This window comes from Ochotona princeps, chromosome 7 (genome assembly GCF_030435755.1).
Source record: "Ochotona princeps isolate mOchPri1 chromosome 7, mOchPri1.hap1, whole genome shotgun sequence".
NCBI lineage: Eukaryota > Metazoa > Chordata > Mammalia > Lagomorpha > Ochotonidae > Ochotona > Ochotona princeps.
The window spans coordinates 3,679,511-3,692,116 of record NC_080838.1 but is presented as its reverse complement, the minus strand read 5'-3'; the positions used below and the strand labels follow the sequence as shown (position 1 = coordinate 3,692,116).

Here is a 12,606-nt window from a genome sequence, read left to right as displayed (position 1 = left end):
AGGTGGCAGCTACGCTTGGTTTTGAGCTGATCTGAAGCCTGGAGCCAGGTGCTTTGCTCAAAGGTTTTGTTTGTTTGTTTGTTTGTTTGTTTCTCATTTTATGACACAGTTTCATAGGCTCAGGGATTCCCCAAACCCTCCCTCCATATTGAGTTCCTCCACATTGTTACAGTAGTACAGATCATAAACAGTCCTGATTCATTCATTGCGGGCATGGACCATGCAGAGAGTCCAGCATCTTATTGTCCAGATAAATTCAAGTTTCATTGGGAGATCATTCCTGGTCTGAAAGTAGGGCTAGCAGAAAATCATTCCCTCCAGTGAAAGGCCCCTACACAATTTCAACAACAGTTTACATCACGAAGTTAATTGACATGGTATTGAATGACCAGTATGTTACAAAATGAAAGTTCTTTTTTTTTTTTTTAAAAGATCTATTCATTTTATTACAGCCAGATATATACAGAGAAGGAGAGACAGAGAGGAAGATCTTCCCTCCGATGATTCACTCCCCAAGTGAGCCGCAACGGGCTGATGCGCGCCAATCCGAAGCCGGGAACCTGGAACCTCTTCCGGGTCTCACACGCGGGTGCAGGGTCCCAATGCATTGGGCCATCCTCAACTGCTTTCCCAGGCCACAAGCAGGGAGCTGGATGGGAAGTGGAGCTGCTGGGGTTAGAACTGGCGCCCATATGGGATCCCGGGGCTTTCAAGGCGAGGACTTTAGCCACTAGGCCACGCCGCCGGGCCCGAAAATGCAAGTTCTTAACCATATCCGGTAACTACTTCATTGACATCTCAATTATAGTTTATACACAACTGGCTGCTATACACCTTTAAATAGTTATATGGTACTATTCAGCTGTCTTGTGCCTATTTTCATTTTCATATTTAGCAGCTTAAAGTATTCAAGCGTGATTTCTACTGAACCACTTGAATTTCAGGATAGTGCAAACAGGCCTATACCTCAAACATGCCATATGTAGGTGCAGGGTCCAAAGGCTTTGGGCCATCTTGTACTGCTTTCCAGGCCACAAGCTGGAAGGGCACTGGAACAGCCAGGCTATACACCGGTGCCCATATGGAATCCTGGTGCATTCAGGACTAGGCTTTAGCTGCTAGGCTACCGTGCCAGTTCTTCAAGATTTTTTTTTTTAAAGCTTCGCAGTTTCAGAATCAAAACATCAAATCTGTTTCTTGGCACATAGACAATACCACAGAATGCTCTAGTTTCGGGGCTCTGTATGTTAACTTGTCAGGTCAGCTTAAGTTTTCATAGGCAACACTGACCAAGGTCTACTTAAAGGAAAGCAACATTTTGGTTTTGCATCATCAGCAGGCAGAACCAATGAGAGATGAAATGATTGCTAAGACCAAGCTGGTGATTGACCCGGTGCGATAGCGAAGCAGTTAAAGTCCTTGCCTTGAACATGCTGGAATCCCTTATGGTCACTGGTTCTAATCCCGGCAGCCCCACTTCCCATCCAGCTTCCCTGCTTGTGGCCTGGGAAAGCAGTAGAGGACGGCCCAGAGCTTTGGGACCCTGTACCTGGCTCCTGGCTCCTAACTTTGGATTGGCTCAGCTCCAGCTGTTGCGGCCACTTGGGGAGTGAACCATCAGACGGAAGATCTTACTCTCTGTCTCTCCTCCTCTCTGTATATCTGCCTTTCCAATAAAAATTAAAAATAAATCTTAAAAAAGAAAAAGACTAAGTTGGTGATGAGGAGCACTTGCACATTAACTGAATTGTGTTTATTGAGCTACACCCACATGGGAGACCTGGAGGAGGTTGCTGGCTCCTGGTTTCGGATCAGCACAGCACCAGCCATTGCAGTCACTCTGGGAGTAAGTCATAGGATGGAAGATATTCCTCTTTGTCTCTCCTCCTCTCTGTATATCTGACTTTGCAATAAAAATAAGCATGATTTCTGGTCCTTGATAGACCTGATAGATGATCACCAAGGAACAATGAAGTGATGACAGACTGATAATTTTGTGCATATGGCATGGCAGGTATTTGAGTTTTGCAGAAGGGAAAGAGAAATCTGTGTAGGGCAAAGGCCATGAGAATGGAGGGTCTTAATGATTTTTGTTTGAAAAGGTGAAAATATAAGCTTCCTTCATATAAGCTTCAGTAAAGCCTTCTCTGTGCGGAGATAGCCGTTTATTTTCTCTAGAGTATTACTGTGTGACTGAAAGTAAGATTGAAACCTCTGACTGGAACCAGGATCTTTATGTGCCCCGTAGTGTAAAGTCTCTGGGCCATGTATGTAGAGTGGGAGAAGATTGAAGATGCTGCTGGCACAGAGAAGTGCGGTTTAGTGAGATGCTGTGTGTAGGGAGCCAAGGGAAAGTGAGCTTTCAGTAAATTGGTAGCTAAGGTCATAAATGAGGCATCTAATATGTGCCAGAGTCCTTACCAACCTTTGCAAGGGTATATTTTCCCAACTTTCCTTATAGGTTTAAAATTCACATTAGGATTTGTGTTCATTATAGTTGTCTCCTGCCTTGAGAAATCGGTTTACGGAAATATGGTGTCCTCAGAGTACAAACCGTGAAGATTTGATTCAGATTATCAATTGTAATCTTCATCCAGGATTGTCCCTGAGCAGAATGGATCATAAAGATTAGTCGACAGGTGGCAGCAGTGTGGTTCACTGGGTTAAATGGAGGTGTGTGCTAGGAGCGTGTGTAACCATGTGTGTACATAGTGTTAAAGGAAATAGGTTGTAGTGAAATGGAAACAACATAAACAGACACTCAAAATGTTTCATTTCATTTTAATTATTGCCTCTTTGAGAAAGACTTTATAGAGCTTAAACTGTGTTTTTGTCACCAACATTTTTTTTCCTTTCCCTTTATTAAAAAATCGGTTGAGCCCAGTGCAATGTCTAAGTGGCAAAATCCTCACCTTGCAAGTGTCAGGACCCCAGTTCATGAGCAGGCTGTTCCACTTCCCACCCAGCTCCCTGCTTGTGGCATGGGAAAGCAGCAGAGGATGGCCCTGTACCCATGTAGGAGACCTGGAAGAAGCTCTTGACTTCTGGCTTCCTATTGGCTCCACCTGTTGTGGCCGTCTAGGGATGTGAACCAGCAGATGGAAGATCTTTCTCTTCATAAATCTGGTCTGCCTTTCCAATTAAAAAAATACCTAAAAATTATTATAAAATGTTGAAACATGAAGAAACTAGAATATTATTAAAAAATTTTAAACAATTATTCAGATGCCCAGTAAGATTCAGGTTGTTTATTACATGATGTATTTTTAGAAGTTATGTACTTAATGAATTTGCAAAGAGAAAAAGAGAGATTAAGATACAGATTAAGATGTTCACATGGTAACTGCAAATGATAGGAGCATATTCAATGAATGCATCACTTTATTTCAGAAGTAAGACTTGAATGGTAATGTACTTGTTCTTAACCTTGGAAGTTGTTGATCAAGATTTTGGAGCACTGAAGGCTTGTTCCAGGGCACCAGCATTTGGCTCTGTTAGGAAGATCTAGAACTGCCATTAGACCCTCACTCCATGTTGGAAACAGAGGAAACATGTATCACTTGAAATAGCAGCAAACAACATACAAAGGACAGAGAATGCAAAAAGATGAAAGGAAAATGATAAAAGCTTGGTCATTAGAGGTCATATCTGCATAACACATAACAATGATGTATCATATTAGCTCACACTGCAAGTCTTATGCTGCAGGCTTACATAGTGTCAAGAGTCTCCATAGATTTAAACAGTAACATTTTGATGATACTCTTTTATTTTTACAAAGCAAAGGTATATTACAATAAATTTTTAAAAAGCATTTTGTTAAATATATTTATTTGAGAGTGAGGGAGAGAAAAGGAGACCAGAGAGTTAGGGAGGGAAAGAGAGGGAAATTTTGATCCTCTAATTCATTCCCTAAATGCTATCAAGAACCAGGGCTGGGCCTGGCTGGACTCAGCAAGTGAGAATTCAGTTCAGGTCTTCCTTGTAACTGGTAGAGACCCAATTACCTGCGCCCTCATTTCTGCCTCCCAGAAAGCTGGAATCCGAGGTTAAGAAGGTCCTTGAACCCGTGTATTCCAGTGCAGTAAGTGTGTATCCTAAGTGCTAGGCTAAATACCCACCCCATGATTTTTTTCCTTTAATGTGTTTCAAATAAAAAGAGATGTAGCTTTGAGATAATGACCTATGTTGTGGTAATATTCACTTACATAAGACTGCTAACTGGAACCTGAATGTATGAGATCTTGAAAAGTTCATGGAGAAATGTGTATTATGAAAAAAATATGCATGGATTTCAACTTTCACACAACAAAATAAATTACCTTTTAATTTCAAAAAAAAAAAAAAATCTGTCATTCACTAGTTTACTTCCCAGATACCTACAATAGCCAGGACTGTGTTTGCACTGTAGCCAGCAACAAGGAGTGCCATTACTTGTGCCTTAAAAGGGGGCCACAAGAGCCAGAGCTGAGCCAATCCAAAGCCAGGAGCCAGGAGCTTCTTCCCGGTCTCCCATGGGTGTGCAGGGTCCCAAGGCTTTGAGCTGCGCTTGACTGCTTTCCTTGGGCACAAGCAGGGAGCTGGTTGGGAAGTAGAGTAGCCTGGATACAATCTGGCACCCATATGTGATCCTGATACATGCAAGGCTACCGCACTGGGCCTGATTTTTTTTTCTTTTTGATGATTTATTATTAATTTATTTTAATTATTTATTTTGATCATCTTTACATAGTTGATTAGGGCATAAATGGACAAGGACTAAAGGAGAGTGGGTAAGACTATTGTTTCTACATTTTTTTTCTTGTGTCTGGGGGGAGGGGAGAGAAAAGGGAGAACCCACATGCAGCCTCCCACTCATCCCAGGGTCCTCAAAGAGGGGCATATTTACAGAGAGATGGTGAGTCTAAGAGGAACATCTTCCATTTGCTGATTCACTCCCCAAGCAGTAGCAATGTCTAAAGCTGAATTGATCAGAAGCCAGGAGTCAGGAGCTGCTTCTGGGTCTTTCGCTGGTGTAGGGAGGTAAGGCTTGGCCATGCCTTCCCAGGGCACAAGCAGCTAGGGCATGATTTAATTCTAAGATTCAATACATAGGGTTTTTTATTATTATTTTATTCTTAGAGAATATAAAAGGTATTCATTCAATGTATAATCATGTCTGTTCAACTTATTAAAGCTTGTTTCAAAAATAGATTGGATAGGGCCCGGTGTGATAGCTTAGCAGCTAAAGTCCTTGCCTTGCCTGCGCCAGGATCCCATATAGGCATCGGTTCTAGTCCCAGCAGCCCTGCTTCCCATTCAGCTCCCTGCATGTGGTCTGTGAAAGCAGTTGAGGATGACCCAAAGCTTTGGAACATTGCACCCACATAGGAGACCCCCAAGAGGTTCCTGGCTCTTGACTTCGGATTGGCACATCTCTGACTGTTCTGGCCGTCATATCCACTTGGGGAGTGAATCAACGGATGGAAGATTTTGCTTTCTGTCTCTCCTCTCTATATCGCTTACTTTCCATTAAGGAATAAAATTGGACAACGGCTGGCCATGAGAATGGTAAGCTTCCTACTGTTGTGCTGGCATTACGTATGGCTACTGGTTCGAGTGCAGCTGCTGCACTTCTGATTCAGGAGCTTATCCTGATGCCAGGAGCTTCTTCTGGGTTTCCCACATGGGTGCAGGGTCTCAGGCTTTTGACCGTCCTCCATTGCTCCCCCATTACCCAAAGCAGGGAGCTGGATCACAAGCGTAGCAGCTAGAATACAAACTGGCATGCATATTGGAAGCTGATGCTTGGAAGTGGAGGATTAGACAGTTGAGCCATCATGCCCGCCCCTAAATTTACTGTTTTATGACATTTGTTGGCAGTTATACTTTTAAGATAAAATGTTTTATACCGATTTTACAAGCTTTTATAAAAGGCTGTGCTTAATGTAAATGATACTGTTTCAATCTGTGAGTTAAGTAAGGTGTATTTTTTCCAAGGCAGGTATTTTATGGTACATAATTGTGAGCATTAGACTAGTCACTAAGCATGAAACAAAGTGTGTGAATTCACTAATTTGCTGAGTTGCATGATGGAGGGTAAAGAAGAAGACCTGAACTAAATGTCACTAAAAAGATGACATTCTTCATTATCATGAATGAAACACAGATGTTCCTCAGTTTCTGTTGGTGAATTAAGTTGAAAATGCATTTAATCCCCAGAAACTACTGAGCATCAGCTTAGTGACAGTTCAAAACTCACTCTGAGTTTTTTGTCCCTTCAGACTGGTGGACTGGGAGTTCTAGCTCCTGGCAATGGCTCAAGATAGTTGAAAGGACTGTCCCACATAGTGCTAGCTGGTGTTAAGATGAAAATTATTATAATTTTCTCTAAATGCAAATGCTTTTCCAGCACTGAGAGATCGAAAATTTGGGAGTAAAACCACTGATAAATCAGGAATCTTTTTATTGTGTTGTAGTAGATTAAACAGTACCCCTTATGAATACTGATTTCAGGCACGCCTGAGTGCCCCACTTCTGATTCAGCTCCCTGGGGTGCACATGGGATAACAGCAAAAGATGGCTGAAGGGCTTGTCCTCTTCACCCACATGAGAGACCCAGATTGAATTCCTGGCTCATGGCTTGGTTCTGGTCCTGCCCTCATTTTTGCAACCATTTGAAAGTGAACTAGCAGATCAAAGGACACCACCTCTGCTTCACCACTGCATCTGTGCAACTCTTCCTCATAAATCAATCCACCATAAAGAGTATAGACTGCTTTTTGGCCATTTGTACCCTCTTGGAATTTGCTACAAACCACAAATGCCTTTGTTTTCTTTTGTCTTAGGGGTTGACATAGCTGAAGTGATGCTGGATTTAATTGATTGGCTGACCCGCCAGGAGTTTGGCCGAAACTACGTGGTCAGTATCAGAGATCTCCTCTCGTGGGTGAACTTCATGAACACAATGGTGGAGGAAACTGATTCGAAAAGGCCAGACACCATCTCCACAGTCACATCTTTTGTTCATGTCGCCTGCCTGGTGTACATAGATGGAATAGGTTCAGGTATGTTGTCTGTTAGCTGGAGGAGGCAAGGAACCAGGGTAGAACGGAATGTGGATGGGAGCAATATGTGACTGGATCCTTAAGTTTGAAACTTAGAATGATTTTCCTTTTCTTCATGTTTTTTGAAAGGTAGTTGATGTAAAAGGTTTGCCACAGGCATGAGATGATTATAATGATTATGTTCTTGGAGCACTGAGTAGTTCTTAATATGAGCAGATTTCTGTTAATGGGCTTGCATCGTTTTGTTTTAAATTATCATAAAATTCAACATTAAAGTTATGGGCGTTCAGCTGGGAAGATTAGAAATAAAACACGTGGCTGGTGTTGATGCATTGGTACTCTTGTCTTTCGCCTGATTGGTCACTGCATGGCTGGGACGCTTTACTGAATAAGCTGCTGGTTAATGGATCTGAAACAAGTGGGATGGTGTCAGGTTCTTCTTTCAAGTGCTCACATGAAGAGTTGCATGTGTGCTCTAGTTCTGCTGAGATCTGTGCTCCCGAGGAACATGGCTCGGGCTCTTGTAAAAGCTCTAGTGAAGCTTGGTGCTGTGTTGATTGACTTACTGACCCTCTTATTGTAGGGGTAACTTCCTCTGGGTTTGGTACAGCTCTCTTGGCTCGAGAAGAATGCCTGAAATTCCTTATCAAGAGACTTTCCAAGATAGTCCAACTTACAGAATCAGGAAAATGAATTGAAGATTTATAGCATGCTCAAGGTCAAGGAATTCACTGGGATAGATAACCTTTGGGGAATTCACCCATTTTTTATTCCAAGGGGTAAGAATTTTTTTAAGAACTTAAAATTTTCTCATAGATGAAAGATTTTTACTTAATTCTTAGTATGTTGTATTCATGATTGTTTTTGAACATTATCTGAATTGGAATCTCACTTGACAGAATTGTAATTGAATGGTTCAAAATATATACATGGTATGTAAAGCTAAAAGAAACTGCAAAGTATGAAGAGATTATTTTCTAGAAATACATTTGCTTATTAGTTTTTATCTACAATAAGAGACTTCTTGCAATAAAGCTCTATGTCCCAGTTAAGCTGTCAGTAAAATATCTTGCACAGGGTTATTTAGCCCTGTATCTGAACTACATGACTGTCACTGCCTTTTACAAAAATAGGCTTGTGAACTGTTCAAGGCAGGTATTCTCTCATTCTTCTGCTTATTCCTGGCGATTGTCCTTTTGCCTGGTAGTCACAGGCGCTCAAAGTGTCTAGGCTGAGTAAGTGAATTAATGAATGGTTAAATGAGCAACCCAGTAGCCAAGAAGAAGTTTGGTTTGAGTTCTGATGCTTATCATCATTCAGGCTTGGTTGCCTTTCCAAGCATTTTAATGAGAGAAGTAAATGAGATGTCTCCTAATGAACCCTCTTTTTCTTGTGTGGTTGCTCCCACTGCAGGGTCATCTGCTCCTCTCCATTCTTCTCTTTCGCTGCTAATAATTGTTAATGTACAGAGGTTCATTGGTAAACAGTTCCATCCCAGACTTCCGACCAAATGGATCACATATCCTTTCCTCCTCCCTTCAAAGTTCTGTTACCTCTTAAAACACACTGTGTTGGGCCCAGCACAATAGTGTAGTGGTTAAGGTCCTTGCTGTGAACGTGCCAGGATTCCGTATGGGTGCCTGTTCTAATCCCGGCAGCCCCACTTCCCATCCAGCTCCCTGCTTGTGGCCTGGGAAAGCAGTCGAGGACAGCCCAGAGCTTTGGGACCCTGCACCTGAGTGGGAGACCCAGAGAAGCTCCTTGCTCCTGGCTTTGGATTGGCTCAGCTCCAGCCATTATGGCCACTTGGGGAGTGAATCATCGGACGGAAAATATTCCTCTCTGTCTCTCCTCCTCGCTGTATATCTGCCTGTCCAATAAAAATAAATCTTAAAAACGAGCAAGCAAAAAACCCATACTGTGTTCATCTTGATGGGCCTTGATGATGTAAGTGCTAAATCTCTTCCAAATCCACAGTCAGAGTTTTCAAGTGTTGTTATGTAGAATCTGTGTGCTCATATCTTGGTACTGGGCTAGTCTTCTGTTTGCACAGGTGAGGAAACAAATGCTGTCCTAACCCTGTCCTTCCTAATTCAAATACCAGAATTTCTTCTGAGAAATATAGTGACACAAGTGTTAAGTCCTGTGAGATTGTAATTTTTATTTTTTTATTCGTGTGCTTCGGTTGCCATATGAGTTAAGATAAGACATATCATTAATTGTCTAGGTGGCCTGAAAGCCTTGGAATTGCTTGGCTTTTAGTTACTATGAAAATTCAAGTACGAGTGTTACTGATGATTTGAATTATAGATTATAAAGTCAGAGATATTTATTTGTAATTAGACCTATGTAAATGTGTATAGGGAGTTAGATCTGTATAGCAGAGTTGATGATTGTATGCCACATTTTATGGATACCAGAGTAGGGAAAAGGTGAAATAGGGACCGTCACTACCAATCCAATGATGCATTCTTAGAATTTGGTGTTGACATGTATGTTTGAATTTGGTATGTCCAGCTTACATGTGCCTTTGCTTTTCTCCATGAAGGTCCTGTCCGCTGCAGGAATAATATCACCGATTATGCGCTCAGTGCAGCCACTACCGCTATGAATGCCCAGAGGCTTTTACGAGCTACCAAACTGAACAAACCCATTCTTTTGGAAGGCTCACCTGGTGTTGGCAAGACAAGCTTGGTGGCAGCCTTAGCAAAGGCTTCAGGACATACTCTCGTTCAAATCAACTTATCAGAGCAGACAGTAAGCTTTATCATCTTGTAGTGGATGGGAATAGTTATTGGTGGCATTTTGTATTTATAGAATTTCCTACACTGAAGTTATTATGTAATAGGTATTAATTGTGTAGTGTCAAACATTTCATGTATTGATGTAAACCTCAATCTTGCAACTAACTGTGCTCTGGGTTTGTTAGTAGCTGACACCTACAGTAGTATTTTCAGTTAGATGCCGTATTGTAATCATCTTATGAGAAAGAATTACCTACTTTTCTATTTACTATAATTCTGTTAAGTTTTTCATTTTGAAAAATAACCAAATAGTAGAAATAAAGTGGCTTGTAAACAAACCTTTGAAAATATAGGGCAGAGCTGACAAATGCAGTGTATCTTTTGTAATGGCGTCTAGGAAGCAGGACCTAGGAATTGCTATTAATGTTCTGGATTTTCTCTGTTTCCTTTCTTTCTTTTTAAGTTCACAAATTAATGTTCAGCAGGGAAAAATTAGAAATTTTAACCTAGAGCACTAACTCAGATTGAGTGATACTCATAAGCATTGCAGTGAGAAGGTGCTTGGGGACCATGTGGGCTTCAGGAAGAAGGCAGGGTAAATGTTCCAGATAAGGAGAAATAGTAGGGTATAAAGCCCAAGTGCTTCTCATTTCAGCTTTAGGATCCTGGACTCCAGTTATTTTTCTGTGGCTGATAATACTGGCTTTTCTCCCTTTCTTCCCTCTTTCAAAGGACATCACAGACCTGTTTGGAGCAGATCTCCCTGTTGAAGGTGGCAAGGGAGGAGAATTTGCCTGGCGTGATGGCTCCCTGCTGGCAGCTCTGACGGAGGGGCACTGGGTTGTGTTGGATGAGGTGAGGGCTTCTCCAGGACAGGGTCATTTGCTGGAGAAGCAGTCCTGCTTTCCGTAGCTCTTGCTAAGTGAGCGTGCTGATGGCTAGTGAAGACAGGTTCTGTTGTTAAGAGAACCTCCACAGCTTCTTTTAAGAATAAGAGAAGCCCCTCTACGTGTCTAACTCAGAAACTCTCCTGCAGAAAAAAACTCTACCTTAATTAGTTTAGCCTTCCTTCTCTGGAAGATCTGCTGTGTTCGTACTTATTTCAGAGGTGTTTTCCAATAGCATCAACCGCTTGTTCTGTGTTAGTATACTTTGAGGAGCTGGGAAAGATAAACAAAATCATGTACAAATGTGACAAGGAGATGATCCGTGTAATCTGTATATTAGAAGGAAAGATCACACTGTGAGGCGTGGTAAATTCTCAATCTTTAACAGGTTCAGAATGAAAACAGTTCAGTTGGAGCGTGCAGTGTTAATTCTGGACAAAACTGGAAGGAGTTGTGGAGCTGAAATGGTGAGAGCAATGGAATCTCTGCAGATGCAACTTGGACTCCGTCCAAGATCCAGGACTTTCTGGGTCCTCCATCAGAGGCAGAGTGCAGAGCTGTTTGTTGCCATTCGTGCAGAGCAATCAAGCAACAGGTTCTTGCCTGTAATTTGTATTGTAGCTTCTTTAGGCAAAGGAAGAACCAGGTTTTAATGCTGAAAGCTGCTGTTTATTCTGCTGTTCAGTGGAAATACATTCGGCGCCCAGAGAACCTTCTGTATTTGAAAATGAACTTTTTTTTTTTGAAGGTTTATCTATTTATTTGAAAGAATTAGAGAGGAGAGGATACTGATCTTTTTTCTTTTGATTCACTCCTAAAGTAACTTCAACAGCTTGTCAGAGAAGCCAGGGGTGCCTTACAGGTCTCCCACGTGGATCGGGGCCCAAGGACTTGGAGCATGCTCTGCTGCTTTTTAAGGCACACTAGTAGGGAGCTGGGTTAGGAGTGGAGGAGCTGAGATTGGAGACAGCACCTGTATGGTATGCTGTCGCTGCAGGTGGAGGCTTAACCTGTGCTGTGTATTTTCTGGTAAAACAGAGAAAAATTTATGTATTGTAGTGCTTGTGTAAATATTACCATTGAGGGTCTTGAGTTTTTCCCCCATATACATTTTATTGATTCATATTTTCTTTATTGGATTTTTCCTCCACTACTTAAACAGCGTATGTGCCTCCCCAGCCTTGTGCTGTAAATTCAGTTCTCCTCATTTCTGATATGAGAACCCCTGGCGATTATTCTTGTTCATGGAACTGTTGGTGAATGTATTATGTCAGTGAAGCCCTCTTGGAGATTTAACTCAGTCTTTGAGCTGGGAAATCGTATAAAATAACTGTCAAACATTGTCTATTCCTTGCGTTAGTGTTAACTCTCTAAAAAGTTAGACCATGAAAATGAAAAGCTTGTATGTTGGTAAGTGTTTTGGTAAATTCTTGTTTACAGCATTGGTCATTAGTGGTGTACATATAGACACAATAACTTTAGAGAAGATTGCAAGTTTATAAAATCAATTCAATGTTTATTCACATTACTTAAGAATAATTGATATACGCTTGTATTTATTACATCCAAAATCTTTTCCCCATCTATTTGAATTAATGAATAATAGACTATGCATCGACTGCATGTTTCAAAACAAGAGGGATGCTAAATACTGAGCTTTCTGCTAAAGATAAGCTAACTTTGCTGGATATCATTCCCCTGTTGTTTTAATAGTTGTATAAAACAGATAATGAAAGGTACATATGTTCTTTGTTCCCAAAATAGCTTAACCTGGCTTCTCAGTCCATATTGGAAGGACTCAGTGATTGCTTTGACATTCGAGGAGGAATCTTCGTACCAGAATTGGGGATGACTTTTCAAGTACAGCATGAAAAGACAAAGATTTTTGGATGTCAGAATCCTTTTAGACAAGGAGGTGGGAGGAAGGGC

The 12,606-nt window shown here is 41.4% G+C and overlaps 1 protein-coding gene across 1 annotated transcript in view; it reads left to right on the top strand.

Moving 5' to 3' along the window:
- The window catches only part of LOC131480858 (midasin-like), a 304,439-nt gene extending 291,833 nt beyond the window's left edge, over positions 1-12,606 (top strand). The window contains exon 6 of the mRNA XM_058667335.1: positions 12,442-12,606. The gene's annotated coding sequence lies outside the window, so the exon portion shown is untranslated. The remainder of the gene's footprint in view (positions 1-12,441) is intronic.